The sequence below is a fragment of the Hyla sarda genome, chromosome 6 (genome assembly GCF_029499605.1).
Source record: "Hyla sarda isolate aHylSar1 chromosome 6, aHylSar1.hap1, whole genome shotgun sequence".
Taxonomy (NCBI): domain Eukaryota; kingdom Metazoa; phylum Chordata; class Amphibia; order Anura; family Hylidae; genus Hyla; species Hyla sarda.
Window position 1 is genome coordinate 272,993,048 of NC_079194.1, and position 14,925 is coordinate 273,007,972.

Below are 14,925 nucleotides of genomic sequence, written 5' to 3' on the forward strand. Positions count from 1 at the left end.
CCTCACACCGCCGCTAATAGCCAGCATGCGGCTGGCTATTAACCCTTTAGATTGCCGCTGTCAAAGCTGACAGCGGCATCAAAAGGGACATGTGAATGCTCCCTGGTGGGCTTGTGAGGTGAACCCCCCAGCAGCGCAATAGGGAGATCCACTATAGAGGTAGCCGGAGTCTGCAACCCTGGTGTTCGTGGCTCTGCCATTGATAGAGCCTGGCTGGACTAGGCTCTATGGATCGCAGAGTTCCGCTCGTGGAATTCTGCAGGAATTCCGTAGTGAGAACGCACCCTAAAAATCTAATAGAGTGTAAAAAAAAAAAAAAAAAAAAAAAAAAAGGTTTTATAAAAGACACATTAAAGGGGTACTACAGTGGAAAACTTTTTTTTAAATTAACTGGTGCCAGAAAGTTAAAAAAAATATGTAAATTAAACTAACAATAAGACAGTATTAGATTTGTAAATTACTTCTATTACAAAAAATCTTAATCTTTCCAGTACTTTTTAGGGTCTGTATACTACAGGGGAAATTCTTTTCTTTTTGGAACAGAGAGCTCTCTGCTGACATCTCTGTCCAGAGCAGCATATGTTTGCTATGGGGATTTTCTCCTACTCTGGACAGTTCTTAAAAAAGAGATGTCAGCAGAGAGCACTGTGGTCATGATGTCAGGAGAGAGAGCTCCGTGTTCCAAAAAGAAAAAGCATTTCCTCTGTAGTATTCAGCAGCTAATAAGTACTGGAAGGATTAAGATTTTTTTTTTAACAGAAGTAATTTACAAATCTGTTAAGCTTTATGTCACTAGTTGATTTAAAAAAAAAAAAAAGTTTTCCACGGGAGTACCCCTTTAACGACGCAGGACGTAAATGTACGTCCTGGTGAGGTGGTACTTAACGCACCAGGACGTACATTTATGTCCTAAGCATAACCGCGAGCATCAGAGCGATGCCAGGATCATGTGCGGCAGGTCCCGGCTGCTGATCTCAGCCAGGGACCCGCACGTAATGGCGGACACCCGCGATCACGAGGATGTCCGCCATTAACCCCTCAAGATGCCGTGATCAATACAGATCATGGCATCTGCAGCATCAGTCACTGAAATGGATGATCGGATCGCCCGCAGTGCTGCCGCTGCGATCCGATCATCCAGGACGGCAGCCGGAGGTCCCATCACCTGTCTCCGCTGCCTTCCCGGCATCTTCTGCTCTGATCTGCCTTCCCGCAGACCAGAAGATGTCCGATAACACTGATCAGTGCTATGTCCTATACATAGCACTGAACAGGATTAGCAATCGAGTGATTGCTATAAATAGTCCCCTATGGGGACTATTAAAGTGTAAAAATGTAAGTAAAATAAATGTGAAAAAACCCCATCCCTAATAAAAACGTATATTGTCCCATTTTCCCTATTTCACCCCCAAAAAGTGTTAAAAATATTTTATATACATATTTGGTATCGCCGCGTGCGTAAATATCCCAACTATTAAAATAAAATGTTAATGATACTGTACGGTGAACAGCGTGAACGTAAAAATAAAAAAAAGTCCAAAATAGATTTTTATAACATTTTATTCCCCAAAAATTTATAAAAAATGGATTAAAAGTTCTATACAAGCAAATATGGCATCAATAAAAAGTACAGATCACGGCGCAGAAAATGAGCCCTCATACCGCCGCTTGTACAGAAAAATGAAAAAGTTATAGGTCTTCAAAAAAGGGGGATTTTAAAAATACTAATAACAGAAAAGTATGTTATTATGGGTATCATTTGAATCGTATTGACCCAAAGAATAAAGAACACATGTCAATTTTACCGTAAATTGTACAGCGTGAAAACCAAACCTTCCAATATTGGCAAAATTGTGGTTTTCTTTTTAATTTCACCACACATAGTATTTTTTTTGGTTGCACCAAACATTTTATGGTAAAATGAGTGATGGCATTACAATGGACAACTGTTCACGCAAAAAACAAGCCCTCATAATAGTCTGTGGATGAAAATATAAAAGAGTTACGATTTTTTGAAGGCGTGGAGGAAAAAACGAAAACTTAAAATTGTCTGCATCCTTAATGCCCAAATGGGCTGCGTCCTTAAGGGGTTTACCCCTTCCATGTTAAAAATTCAAATCACCCCCTTTTCCTATATAAAAACATGTAAACATAATAAACATTTAGTATCGCTGCGTGTGTAATCGTACGAACTACTAAAATATAACATTATGTATCCCATACGGTAAATGACGCACATGTAAAAAAAAAATATATATATTAGATAGATAGATACACATACATACACACACCAAACCACAGAATTGCAATTTTTATAATATCCCAGAAAAAAAAGTTAAAAAGCGATTAAAAGGTCAGATCAATACCAAAATGGTACAGATACAAAAAACAGATTCTGGCGCCAAAAATGAGCCCTCATACAGCCTGGTATGCGTTTTTTTTTTTTTAAAGCCACAGAGGTAAAAAAAAATGGCTATTTAAAAAAGTTCAGAATTTTTTTACAAATTTGTAAAACATGATGGAAACTAGAGCTGGGCGGTATGACCAAATATGTGCATCACGGTATTTTTGTAACTCATGGCGGTTCCACGGTATATAACGGTATTTCTTTCACCCACTCCCCAAATCATGTGACTCGCGAGCGCTGTTCTGCTCCCCCCAATTAATTATCAGCCCAGCGGGTACTACTCACGTATGTCACCCGCAAGCACTGCCCCCCTCCTCTTTGTTAGGGGCCACAGGCGCTGGAACTCCTTACCAGCCAGAGCTCCTTACATGAGAGTGGGCTCAGCCTATCACTGGCCGGGGCGGGGCATCGCTCCCGCCAGTGATAGACCGACGGCTGTCCGACGTTCCCGTCCCCCAGCGTGAGGCCGACGTAGGCAAAAAGTTTATTTCCTTTATCTTTTGCAGCCCGGGCATAGGGATACAGCGTACAGCAGTGGTCTCAAACCTGCGGACCTCCAGCTGATGCAAAACTACAACTCCCAGCATGCCCGGACAGCAAACGGCTGTCCGGGCATGCTGGGAGTGGTAGTTTTGCAACATCTGGAGGTCCGCAGGTTGAAGACCACTGGCGTGCAGCAAGTTCCAGCACCGGCGGCCCCTAATAAAGAGGAGGAGGGCAGTGCATGCGGATGACATATGTGAGAAGTACCCCGCTGGGCTGATAATTGGGGGGGGGGAAGCAGAACAGCACTGGCGGGGGAGGGGCCAAGGGGGAGGGGCCAAACCGGTATTGGAAAAATTAATATCGAGCAGCCCAAAAATTTCGGTATGAACCGGTATACCGCCCAGCCCTAACGGAAACTATACAAATCTGGTATTGCTGTAATCAGGCAGCCTAAAGTATCAAAAAACATGTTAGCTCAACCACAAGGTAAAATGGTGTACAAAAGAAAACCACCAAATTTGCTCAAATTATCTTTTACTATTTCAATTTTACATATACATACATATATATATATATATATATATATATATATACACATACATACATACATATATATATATATATATTATTTTTTTTTTGAGAATATGTTCTTGAAAAATTTAAAGGTATCATTATAGTAGGTAGCTATTATGGGGTGGGGAGGGAAAAAACAAGAGTGTAAAGGCGAAAATTGGCCCGGACAAGTGGATCGTCATGGGGGACAGGTAGATTTTGTTTGGGGGTGGTGGTGTTTGTTTTACTCTATTTTGAGTAAGTGTAGTGTTTTTAGGGTACAGTCACATGGGCGGGGGTTTACTGCGAGTTTCCCGCTGGGAGTTTGAGCTGCGGAGGAAAATTTGCAGAGCTAACCTTCAACTGTTGCAAAACTACAACTCCTAGCATGCACTGGCAGACCGTGCATGCAGGGAGTTGTAGTTTTGCAAAATCTGGAAGTGCGCGGTTTGGAGACCACTATACAGTGGTCTCCAAACTGTAGTGCTCCAGATGTTGCAAAACTACAACTCCCAGCATGCCCAGACAGCCTTTGGCAGGACCCCCTGGGCGATATGCCAGGATGGCTGCTGCTATCAGCAGTCATCCCCTTCTGATCACCGCGCCCCGAGACGCGTCAATCAAGGAACTCAGCACCGTAAATGTATGGCGCTGTGCATGAAGTGACAATGACTGAGCACAGCTTCTAATCTGCAGTTACAAATCCTGCGCAGGATACTGTACATGTGAATAGACCCTAAAGTATCACTGTCATTTGAAAAAAACTTTTGACATGTTGCTTACACCAGGTTTAAGTTACACCCAGGGTTAGTGTGTGGCAGCATGCTCCACTTCCTGGCCGGCAAGACCTTTTCACTCCATAGACTTATGCAGTAAAACAGATTTGCAAATTACTTCTATTAAAAAAATATTTATCCTTCCAATACTTATTAGAAGCTGTATGCTACAGAGAAAATTCTTTGCTTTTTTAATTTCTTTTTTGTCTTGTCCACATTGCTCTCTGCTGACACCTCTGTCCGTGTCAGGAACTGTCCAGCGTAGCATAGGTTTGCTATGAGGATTTTATCCTGCTTTGGACAGTTCCTGATACGGGCATCAGGTGGCAGCAGAGAGCACTGTGGACAAGACAAAAAATAAATTCAAAAAGCTAAGAATTTCCTCTGTAGGAAATTAATAGAAGTAATTTACAAATCTGGTTAACTTTTCTGGCACCAGTTGATTTAAAAAAAAAATAAAAAAAGTTTTTCATCGGAGTACTCCTTTATGGCACCATGGTCTTTTCCGTCAGCAGAACAGAGGGGTGTTAAGAGTCTGATCCCGGCCAATCTAATAATGAAGGTTAATTAAAGCAAATAAAAATATCTTATATTCTTGTTGAAACCACAGGATATGCCCGTACCACCTCAGGGACCCACACATATCCCAAGATCAAGGGTCCCACAACCAGCTTGCAGCTACCAGAGGCATTTTAAACAGGATACAAACCAAAAATGAGCCAGCTAAAACAGGTAAGCACAACTAAGCTAAATCACAGAACCTTCCCTCTAGGTCTATCTGTATACTGCTGCTATTTCTATGGGATCAGAATATATAGTAGTTATACACTTCTTCTCAAGCTGTGTTCATACATTGTGTTTCTTGCTGCGTTTTTTTCTGCTTTTGCTGTGATTTTCTCACAATTTTGGCAAAAAATTTGCTATTTTACCACAATTGTGCCATCACAACTGTAGTTTTTACCCCAATTTTGGAAAATTGCTGCAGAAACTGCAGGAAAAGGGTGTGAAAAATGTTGCACAATTTCAATGCGTAACTACTGCCTGAAGACATCAAATCTTCATAAATCACCTCAATTCATATTATAGGTCAAATCACTTTCACTCCCTGGCAATATGAGGGGACGAGGGGACATCCCAACCCTCAGCTCATCTAAAAGCATCAGCAGTCTGGAAAGTAAATTGTAGCTGACAGATTTCCTTCGACTCCCATTAAAGGGGTTATCCAGTGAATTATTTTATATTTTTTTTTAAGCAATGACTCAGACTGCCTAATGAAATTATAAACATGTGTAGGAGGACACCCCGTAGGCTGGTCTCCACTGACAGCCTGCTGGAACTGTAGACGTGGTGTCACAGCGTTGCTCCGCCAGTCATTGGCCATACTGGGCGTTTGGCACTGTCAGTTCCCCTGGCTGTAGGCGCCATGCTGTGCTGCTGGGAGGAAAACTGTGGCAACAACTGCAGACAGTGCACACTGATACCGGAGACTATGATGGAGTGGAGGTGCATTTAAGTTTTTATTAAGCATGCTGAGCACATTGCTAAAAAATAATAATAATAATTTCACTGGACATAAGCCAGCCTGCTCAGCTGTTTTCAGTTTACCAACCAACCCTGGTGACCACATGTTCTTGAGAGATGCCAGTCTCACCTCTGAGACCCTCACCTGTCAGAAACCCTGTGGATATGCCAGAGGTCTACATCAGCGTTTCCCAACCAGGGGGCTTGTGGCTGTTGCAAAAGCAGAGCTGCGTGGAGCCGAATAGGGAAAACAAAAAAAAAAACTGCTGACTGGACGCCTAGCGATCAAAACTTTTGATGTCCACCTCACACACAGGGATTAAAGCTGGCACTACTGCCTCCTCTCTAGGGGCACTCTTAGCAATGCTTAAAGGGGTCCTCCGCCCCTAGATATCTTATCCCCTATCCAAAGGATAGGGGATAAGATGTCAGATCGCCGCGGTCCTGCTGCTGGGGAGCCCTGGGATCCCCGCTGCGGCACTGCGCTATCATAACAGCACAGAGAGAGTTCGCTCTGCACGTAATGATGGGCAATACAGGGGCCGGAGCATCGTTACGTCACGGCTCCGCCTCTCGTGACGTGATGGCCCGCCCCATTCAATACAAGTCTATGGGAGGGGGCATGGCGGTCGTCACGCCCCCGGCCATAGACTTGCATTAAGGGGACGGGCCGTGATGTCACAAGGTGTGGAGCCATGACATCACGCTGCTCCGTCCCCTATATCGCCCGTCATTACGCACAGAGCGAACTCACTCTGTGCTGTAATGATAGCGGGGTGCCGCAGCGGGACCACGGCGATATGACATCTTATCCCCTATCCTTTGGATAGGGGATAAGATGTCTAGGGGCGGAGTACCCCTTTAAGCAGTGCAGTCATTTTCACAATGCCTAATATGGTGGTTCAAACATCAATAGTTTAATGGGGTTATGGAGGAAAAAATTATATAATATATATATATCTATCTATATCTATCAACTGGCTCCAGAAAGTTAAACAGATTTGTAAATTACTTCTATTAAAAAAAATCTTAATCCTTTCAGTACTTATGAGCGTCTGAAGTTGAGTTGTTCTTTTCTGTCTAAGTGCTCTCTGATGACACGTGTCTCGGGAACCGCCCAGTTTAGAAGAGGTTTGCTATGGGGATTTGCTTCTAAACTGGGCGGTTCCGGAGACACGTGTCATCAGAGAGCACTTAGACAAAAGAACAACCTTAACTTCAGAAGCTCATAAGTACTAAAAGGATTAAGATTTTTTAATAGAAGTAATTTACAAATCTGTTTAACTTTCTAGAGCCAGTTGATATATATATATAAAAAAGTTTTTTCCTGGATAACCCCTTTAAGAAGATGAAATATGTGGCAACTCACTGTTTGTTGTATTCAGGCTTTTATTAGCAAACAGCGAGTTCCTGCATATTTCGTCCTCAAACTGTTGACGTTAAAACTTATGAGGGGTCAACATGAAATATTTTTAAAGAGACAAGTGTCCTTAAGCTAAGGGCCCTTTCACATGATAGCATGACAGCCGCCGCGGCGAATAGCGGGGGAAAAAATAATACTGCTTGCACCGCTTTTTTTTCTCCTGCTACAAAACAGTGGCGTCCGACAGATCCCATTGACTACAATGGGGCCCATTGGAACCCGCTGTTGCTCCCTGCCAACATGATGGTCGTTAAACAAAAATAAATAAATAAAAGAGTTTGACGGCCATTCCTGACAGGGCGCAACAGCAGTGTGAAAAGCCTCAGTTCCGCTGGGTTTACCGGGAGGAGAAAAAAAATATTTTTTTCCCCTTTCTCAGACGAAGGAGGTGTATACTGAAATATACATGAGGTTGGCTCTAGGAGCGAGATGTGGGTACAAAGATTTGTCGCCACATGCTCTAGTGCAGCCTTTCTCGCCCATCAAGCCGCCAGCTGTTGCAATACTGCAACTTCCAGCATGCCCGGACAGCCGAAGGCTGTCCGGGCATGCTGGAAGCTGTAGTTTTGCAACAGCTGGAGGCACACTGGCTCACTTCATGCTCCAGCACAGCATTTCTCGACCAGTGTGCCTCCAGATGTTGCAAAATTACAACTTCCAGCATGCCCCGACAGCCTTTGGCTGTCCAGGCATGCTGGAAGTTGTAGTTTTGCAACAGCTGGAGGCACACTGGCTCACTTCATGCTCCAGCACAGCATTTCTCGACCAGTGTGCCTCCAGATGTTGCAAAATTACAACTTCCAGCATGCCCCGACAGCCTTTGGCTGTCCAGGCATGCTGGAAGTTGTAGTTTTGCAACAGCTGGAGGCACACTGGCTCACTTCATGCTCCAGCACAGCATTTCTCGACCAGTGTGCCTCCAGCTGTTGCAAAACTACAACTTCCAGCATGCCCCGACAGCCTTTGGATGTCCAGGCATGCTGGAAGTTGTAGTTTTGCAACAGCTGGAGGCACACTGGCTCACTTCATGCTCCAGCACAGCATTTCTCGACCAGTGTGCCTCCAGCTGTTGCAAAACTACAACTTCCAGCATGCCCCGACAACCTTTGGCTGTCCAGGCATGCTGGGAGTTGTAGTTTTGAAACAGCTGGAGGCACCGTGGTTGACACTAGGACAACAATAAGCCCTATAACAAGTTATGTGACACAGCTTTACTGATGTAGCACCACACAGCTAAAGCCCCCCAATATACCGACCGTAGAAGGGGCAGGGATCCCTACAGAAATGACAGCCAGCCGTACGACATAGAATACAGACACTGCCCGCACTTCTATACAGCAACAATGGCCGACCCAGCTGTACCCTCACATCTCAAGTCTTACCGGCCAATTCCACTTACTTATAGCAGCGTCCCGGATCCGTTGCACAAGATGGTCGCGCGGCAGTCGCTCTAATGACGTCAGCACAGTCGCCGGCGCTTCCGGAAGTTCGTGAGGTCATCACCTGTGCGCTGCGGGGTAATTACTTCCGGTGCGTCCGCTCTCTGTGGACACGGTTGCTCAGCAACCTCTATCTCTCCAGCTAGTGCAAAAACTGTAACTCCCATCATTCCTTGGGAGCTGTAGCGTTTCAACAGCTGGAGTATCTCTGCTTGAGGAACATTGGTGGAGATTATCCCTGTTGAGACACTTATTAAAAAACTAAAATGATGTAAGAAAATCTAGACATCAAAATATACAGACATAGGGGGAGATTTATCTAATCCTGTGCAGAAAAGTGGTGCAGCTCCCCAAAGCAACCAGATTGCTTCTTTTTTTTTTTTTTTCAGGTCTCTTTAACCCCTTAAGGACATTTTTCTGTTTTTGCACTTTCGTTTTCCCCTCCTTACCTTTTAAAAATCATAACCCTTTAAATTTTGCACCTAAAATCCATATGATGGCTTATTTTTTTGAGTCACCAATTCTACTTTGCAATGACATCAGTCATTTTACCCAAAAATCTATGGCAAAACAAAAAAAAAAAAAAATAATAATTGTGCGACCAAAAACATTTTGAAACTTTTGGGGGCTTCTGTTTCTACACAGTAAATTTTTTGGTAAAAATGACACCTTATCTTTATTCTGTAGGTCCATACGATTAAAAGGATACTTATATAGGTTTGATTTTGTCGTACTTCTGGAAAAAATCATAACTACATGCATGAAAATGAATACATCTAAAATTGTTATTGTCATCTTATACCCCTATAACTTTTTTATGTTATTTTTTTGAATACAGGACGGTATGAGGGCTATTTTTTTGTGCCGTGATCTGAAGTTTTTAGTGATACCATTTTTGTATTGATCAAACTTTTTGATCGCTTTTATTCATTTTTTCATGACCAAAAAATACACTATTTTGGACTTTGGAATTTTTTTTGCACGTAAGCTATTGACCATGCGGTTTAATTAATTATATATTTTGATAGTTCGGACATTTACGCACACGGCAATGCCACAAATGTTTATATTTATTATACAGTGACCCCTCGACCTACGATGGCCCCGAAATACGATAATTTCAACATGCGATGGCCTCTCAGTGGAGTGCAGAGGAAAAGCCCATAGTAACCAGTTTGCTTCTTTAGATTTAAAAAAAAAAAGCCTGTGAATAAGTGATATGATTGGTCACTATAGGCAACTGCACAACTTCCCCTCTGCACAGATTTTGATCTCTCCTACTGAGAAGTACAATCCTTCCCCCCTCATGTGTCATTCATTGAAAGCGCAAGTCTTAAGGTTCAGGCCCGCACCAGCTTCAACCCAGGGAAACCTATGCCACGCTGGGCGATACAGTTGCCGAGGGAACCATACCACGCTCAGTGAAGTTCCTTGCACGTGTACCATTCATCAAAAAGGGCATGTGCACAGAACTACGCTGATCAAGGCAAGTTTAATGACAAATAGACTGCATATGGAGGAGAAAGAAAATTCTGTGTAGACGCTTTCCACAAGATGTCCCAGCTGAATGGTACGACAGAACGAGGTGGACTCAAAGTATTAAAGCAAAAGAGGCTTTATTGCTGAAAATAGCATAGAACATAACAAAAGAAAAGTATAGTGTCAGACAGCGCGTTTGAAGTGGCGGGACCCCTCTTCATCAGGTCATGAAAAATCATTTTTATAAAACCACTATGGAACACAGCTCTGAGTTATCAGGGCAATCTCCAATGGTTTTTCCTTGCCCCCACGAGCCTTGATTGATCTCTAAAATGGGAGCCTGTCATCAGTTTCCTGCTGCCTGAACCACACCCAGCATAAAACACTGACAGGCTCCCTTTAACAGCTAGACTACATCAGCTGTTGCTGTGTGCCCTTGCCGTCTGGGCCTTGACACACTATGGCATACTGTACCTCTTTGGACTCTATCGCATCTCATTTACAACTAGTATGCAAAAAATTGCAGAGGCAGAACAACAGATCTCTAATTCAGAGGACTCTGTCCAATCTTCCTATCTAGAGGAAAAGGAGCTTCAACTGGAAAAAGCTCTTGATGACCAAATAAATCATTCAGCTGTACATTAGATACAATGCAATAACATAAACCCTCTGCATGCTGTAGACCTCAGGGTATGCTTTAGGCTTGTGGTAAAATAATAGAAAATACATTTATACACTTTGCATGACCATTCAATACTTGAGAGACATATTACGCATCCAGCAAACCTATTAACCCAGCCTCCCGACTACTCCAATGAGAATAGCTTGTGCTGCGCCATCGCACATGTAGTTATTTTTATTAGATTTTGTGTATATTACCCTTGTTTTGATAAAAAATCTTCAGGATAGTGAGTGCCAGGACTTTAAATTTAGGCCATAGTAGTGGAAATGAACAAATACTGTATATGATCGCTGGTGGCGTTCACATGTCCCCTGTGTCAATGGAGTGATGGTTGAACATGACTACTAACTCTATGGGAAAGACAGAGATAGCCAAACTAGGCTCTGCTAGCACCTCAGGCCTTGATAAAGCCGGTTACGGCCGGCGAAACGTCGGGGGATGTCTGTGTGTACCTTTTAATAGCAGCATTGGGACAGAATAACATAAAGAGAACTGAATAAAAAGATAAAACTAATCCTATAAAGTTGAGATTACCTCAGAAATAGAGGGATCACCTTGAATAAAACGGGAATATAATAATTAAAACCCGAAACTGAACCAATGAATGTGGTTTTATCCCACATTCATTTTGTTTTCTCACATATCACCTTTTAATTTAGAAGAATAGAGGTTAAATTTTAAATTTAGGGTTCCCGAGTTTGGGAAATTAGTCCCAGGAGGGCGCAAGCCTGAGTGGGAATTTGAGATTAATGTATTTGTATCCTGGGAAAACCCTCATAGGTAATATTGATTTATAAACATGTTTACCCATAACTCACTGTACAGAAGATTGACAGTTGTATGGACCAGTGAGCTTAAATCAAGCCCCTGCCTATATAAGGGAGCTGTAGCTGCTCTCGTGGATGCCGGACTAGCAGGATGGAGCTGCACATCTTTCAAAGACACGCTAGGCCAGAAAACCTACCGGCCTCAGCCTAAACTAAACCGTGAATTCTAAACTAATCCCTAGCGTGACTACTGGACCAAAACTAAATTAAACTAAATCCTAAATCCAGTGGAACAGCGCATATCAGTCTTAGGACTCTAAAACACTTAAGGTCCCAACCACTGTCAATCTCTGAGAGACTTTGCAAGTATAGAGATTGTTCCGGTTATGAAGCTTGCATAAAATCTTCAGTAAAGTTCCAACTGTTTTCAGCAAACTCTCCGGTTGTGGACATTCAATTATTCTATACCTCCCTATCGCTCTTGGGAAGGGTGGCAGTAGGACAAGCATTACAGAGGAGCCCCCACCCTGGCGTCATGAATAGTAAGGGTTAACCAGACACCCTTTAGTCACCGAACAGCTACACCCCATATACCCTTCTCCCCCAGGCTATCACATAGCTTTTTGGCATCCTACGAACAGGATACGAGTGTGTGCCTACAGCTGTTGCCACCAATCAAAGTGTACTCCCCCTATGTAAAAGGCTTTATTAATGTGTTACGAAGCACCATCTAAGTGTACGGAATCGTGTGTATGGTGCCGCGTGCAGAGAGCACATGCGAAAAGTATGGGCAAAAGAATAGTGATATACTATTGTGGTGTCCTGGTACTGGACTTGGGCCTGTACCTTTGTCGTAAGTCCCCACAGTCAGAGTTCTTCCATGCTGGTAGAGCTTCCCTGATGGGTTAAACCCTAGTCGTCTCATAGTGCTATTTAAAAGTGTATATATTTAACATATTTTATTATAATGTAATTTATGTACAGGACCTTTGGTCATGTGATTTATGGAGAATTGTGTAATGCTAAGGTTCAAGGACCTTTAGGTCATGTGATTAGGCCATGTGATGTAACCATAATGCCTTGGTTTAGGACTGACAGGTTTGGGAACCAATAAGCTTTGATCCTGCCCCTTCTGTATATAAGGGCACTGTATCCAATAATCTCTCTCTTAGTTCCTGGTTGCAAAGCAAGTAACAGCTCTTTCCATTGGGATCTCAGAGAAAGCAGAGCTGTGATCACAGCTACAAGACAAGCTAGGCCTGAAGCCTTCCACTTCAGCGCATTCTAAACCGTAAGTTAATCCGACTCAAATCTCGGCAATCCTACGTGACTACTGAACCTAAACATACCCCTAAATGGATGTTCAGTGGAACAGCGAACAGCAAAATTCAAAGCTTATTTTACCTCAAAGTCCCAGCCAACCTGTGAGGAGCCTAAGTCCCGGTCCTCTTGCAAAAGACTGTTTGTTATGATCATCTGCATAAAATCTGCAGTAAAGTTATTTCCAGTTTATTACTACTTCTGCTGTGGACAATCCTTTATTCCTTCCCATGGTTCTTGGGACGGGTGACGGTAGGACATTTATATATCTAGAGGAAACCCGCACCCTGGCGTCATGACAATCAAGGGTTAATGCTACACCCTGCAACACTACTATGCAACACCCCTGTTCACCCTTCATTCCCCGAGCTCACCACATAGCTTTTTGGCGTCTTACGAACAGGATACGGGTGTCTGCCTATAGCTGTTGCCACCATTAAAGAGAACTCCCCCCATTAAGAACTGTGATTAATGAACTCTGCAAAGATTTCGCAAGCTGCGAATAATTGTGCGCACATTTGTGTACGGGACTGTGCTTATAATACTGTGTGTGAGAAGTGCGCATGAAAAGTAAGGTGGAGGCGAAGATTTATTTGCTGCAAGGATGTGTAAAGTGCGTAGCGAAGCCATGCTATGATCCTTTGGTCCATTCATCCCTGAAGGGATTAATTACTTGCCTGAAAAGGGGGCGAAGAAAGCCAGCGCTGCTCCACAACCCGCCCCTGGGTGTGGACATCAAGTGCACGTGTCGCAGCCGAAAGGGAACTTAAATTCAGTGTTGTTGTTTGCTGGGGGACCGGAAGTCGGGGCTGCACCGATGACGTCCTTCCGGTCGGCAGCCATTTTGGAGAAGCCCCATATAAAAGGAGCACTGCAGGGCAACCTCTTCAGTCTGCACGAGGAAGACGAGAGTACAGACATGGCAGAGAGCAGCGTTCCACTTGGAATGAGTCACAAAATGGCACCTGAACAACAAAAAGTTGCTGCGGCCGCAGCGCAACTTTTCCAGGACTTGGCCGACCGTCTGCAGCGGTTGTCGCTCAGCACTGAGGGGACCAGCGATCTACCTCCATTGCCTGATGACGACGCCTTGCCGGCTACCCCGACAGGGGAATCTCCAGGGACTTCTAGAGCGGCATCACCGGTGAGACTGTCCCCTCACCACCGGACATGGGGGTCTTGGGCCGAGATCCCGACTGAGGAATCCAGTGTGAGTACCCCGGCGGAAGCCACGTTTTTCTCCTCTTCCAGCCCAGAGCCAGAAGTACCAGGTCACCCTGCAGAGTGCATGCCCGCACTCACCCCCTCTGCCAAAATGGGTGTTCGGAAACGAACCGGAGCTGATCTAATTCATGCGGGACACTGTCCTACCTCAGCCTGGGAAGCCACATCCACAGGTCCCCACAGTACAGAGAGAGAGGATGAAACTGCCGTAGTCACGGAGAATCTGAAACCGCCGCAGTCATGGAGAAGCTGAAAGCCCGACATAGGGCTCCCTTACGAGGAAAGGGTTAAACAGCAAACCGACACAAAACAGCTGGAGGCCCTTTACATTCGAATGTGGGATTACCGCAGAGAGGGTGTAGCACAGCTAGAGCGCTGACGTGCTACCGTCATGAAGTTCAATAAGTCCAGGGAGTATGGTACCCTCCAGGGTTGCACGCACGGGGGTACCATCCTGGTGAACCGACGGGCCGTCCAGAGGGTCTATCTACCTAAGAGATATCACTTGTTGGAAGAGGGGGAAATTGTGGAGTACACCCCAGTTAAAAGTCTGCGGGGTGAGTGGGCTGCAGCGGTCACAAAGCCCAAAAACCCCACACAGCTTCCGTTCAAGTATTTCCCCTCTGATGACTGGGAAGCGGATCCATTTGGACTCAGGCCAACAAAGCCTTCTACAACTGCCTGCAGAGAAAAGCCAAGTTTCAGTTCCCACAACGTGGATCATCTGCATTAACCAAGGTCCCACTATGATGTCTCCATGTCTGCAAATGTGCCAAGGCCTACTCCCACTGAGGAGGTTTGGCCAAAACTGCGGGCACCGACCACTGTGCCTAGGCCTACTCCATGCCC

General features: G+C 44.3%; 2 protein-coding genes across 8 annotated transcripts in view; one reads left to right on the forward strand and one right to left on the reverse strand.

The window, feature by feature from the left end:
• Window positions 1-8,696, reverse strand: part of SART1 (spliceosome associated factor 1, recruiter of U4/U6.U5 tri-snRNP) — a 65,517-nt gene extending 56,821 nt beyond the window's left edge. The window contains exon 1 of one of the 3 annotated variants that reach the window (XM_056527337.1): window positions 8,565-8,696. The gene's annotated coding sequence lies outside the window, so the exon portion shown is untranslated. Of the gene's footprint in view, window positions 1-8,421 lie in introns of all 3 variants that reach the window. The other 2 variants (XM_056527339.1, XM_056527338.1) reach the window with 2 other exon arrangements.
• The window catches only part of LOC130277067 (transmembrane protein 272-like), a 61,084-nt gene continuing 54,764 nt past the window's right edge, over window positions 8,606-14,925 (forward strand). For 2 of the 5 annotated variants that reach the window (XM_056527344.1, XM_056527340.1), the window contains exon 1: window positions 8,708-8,875. The gene's annotated coding sequence lies outside the window, so the exon portion shown is untranslated. The other 3 variants (XM_056527343.1, XM_056527341.1, XM_056527345.1) reach the window with 3 other exon arrangements.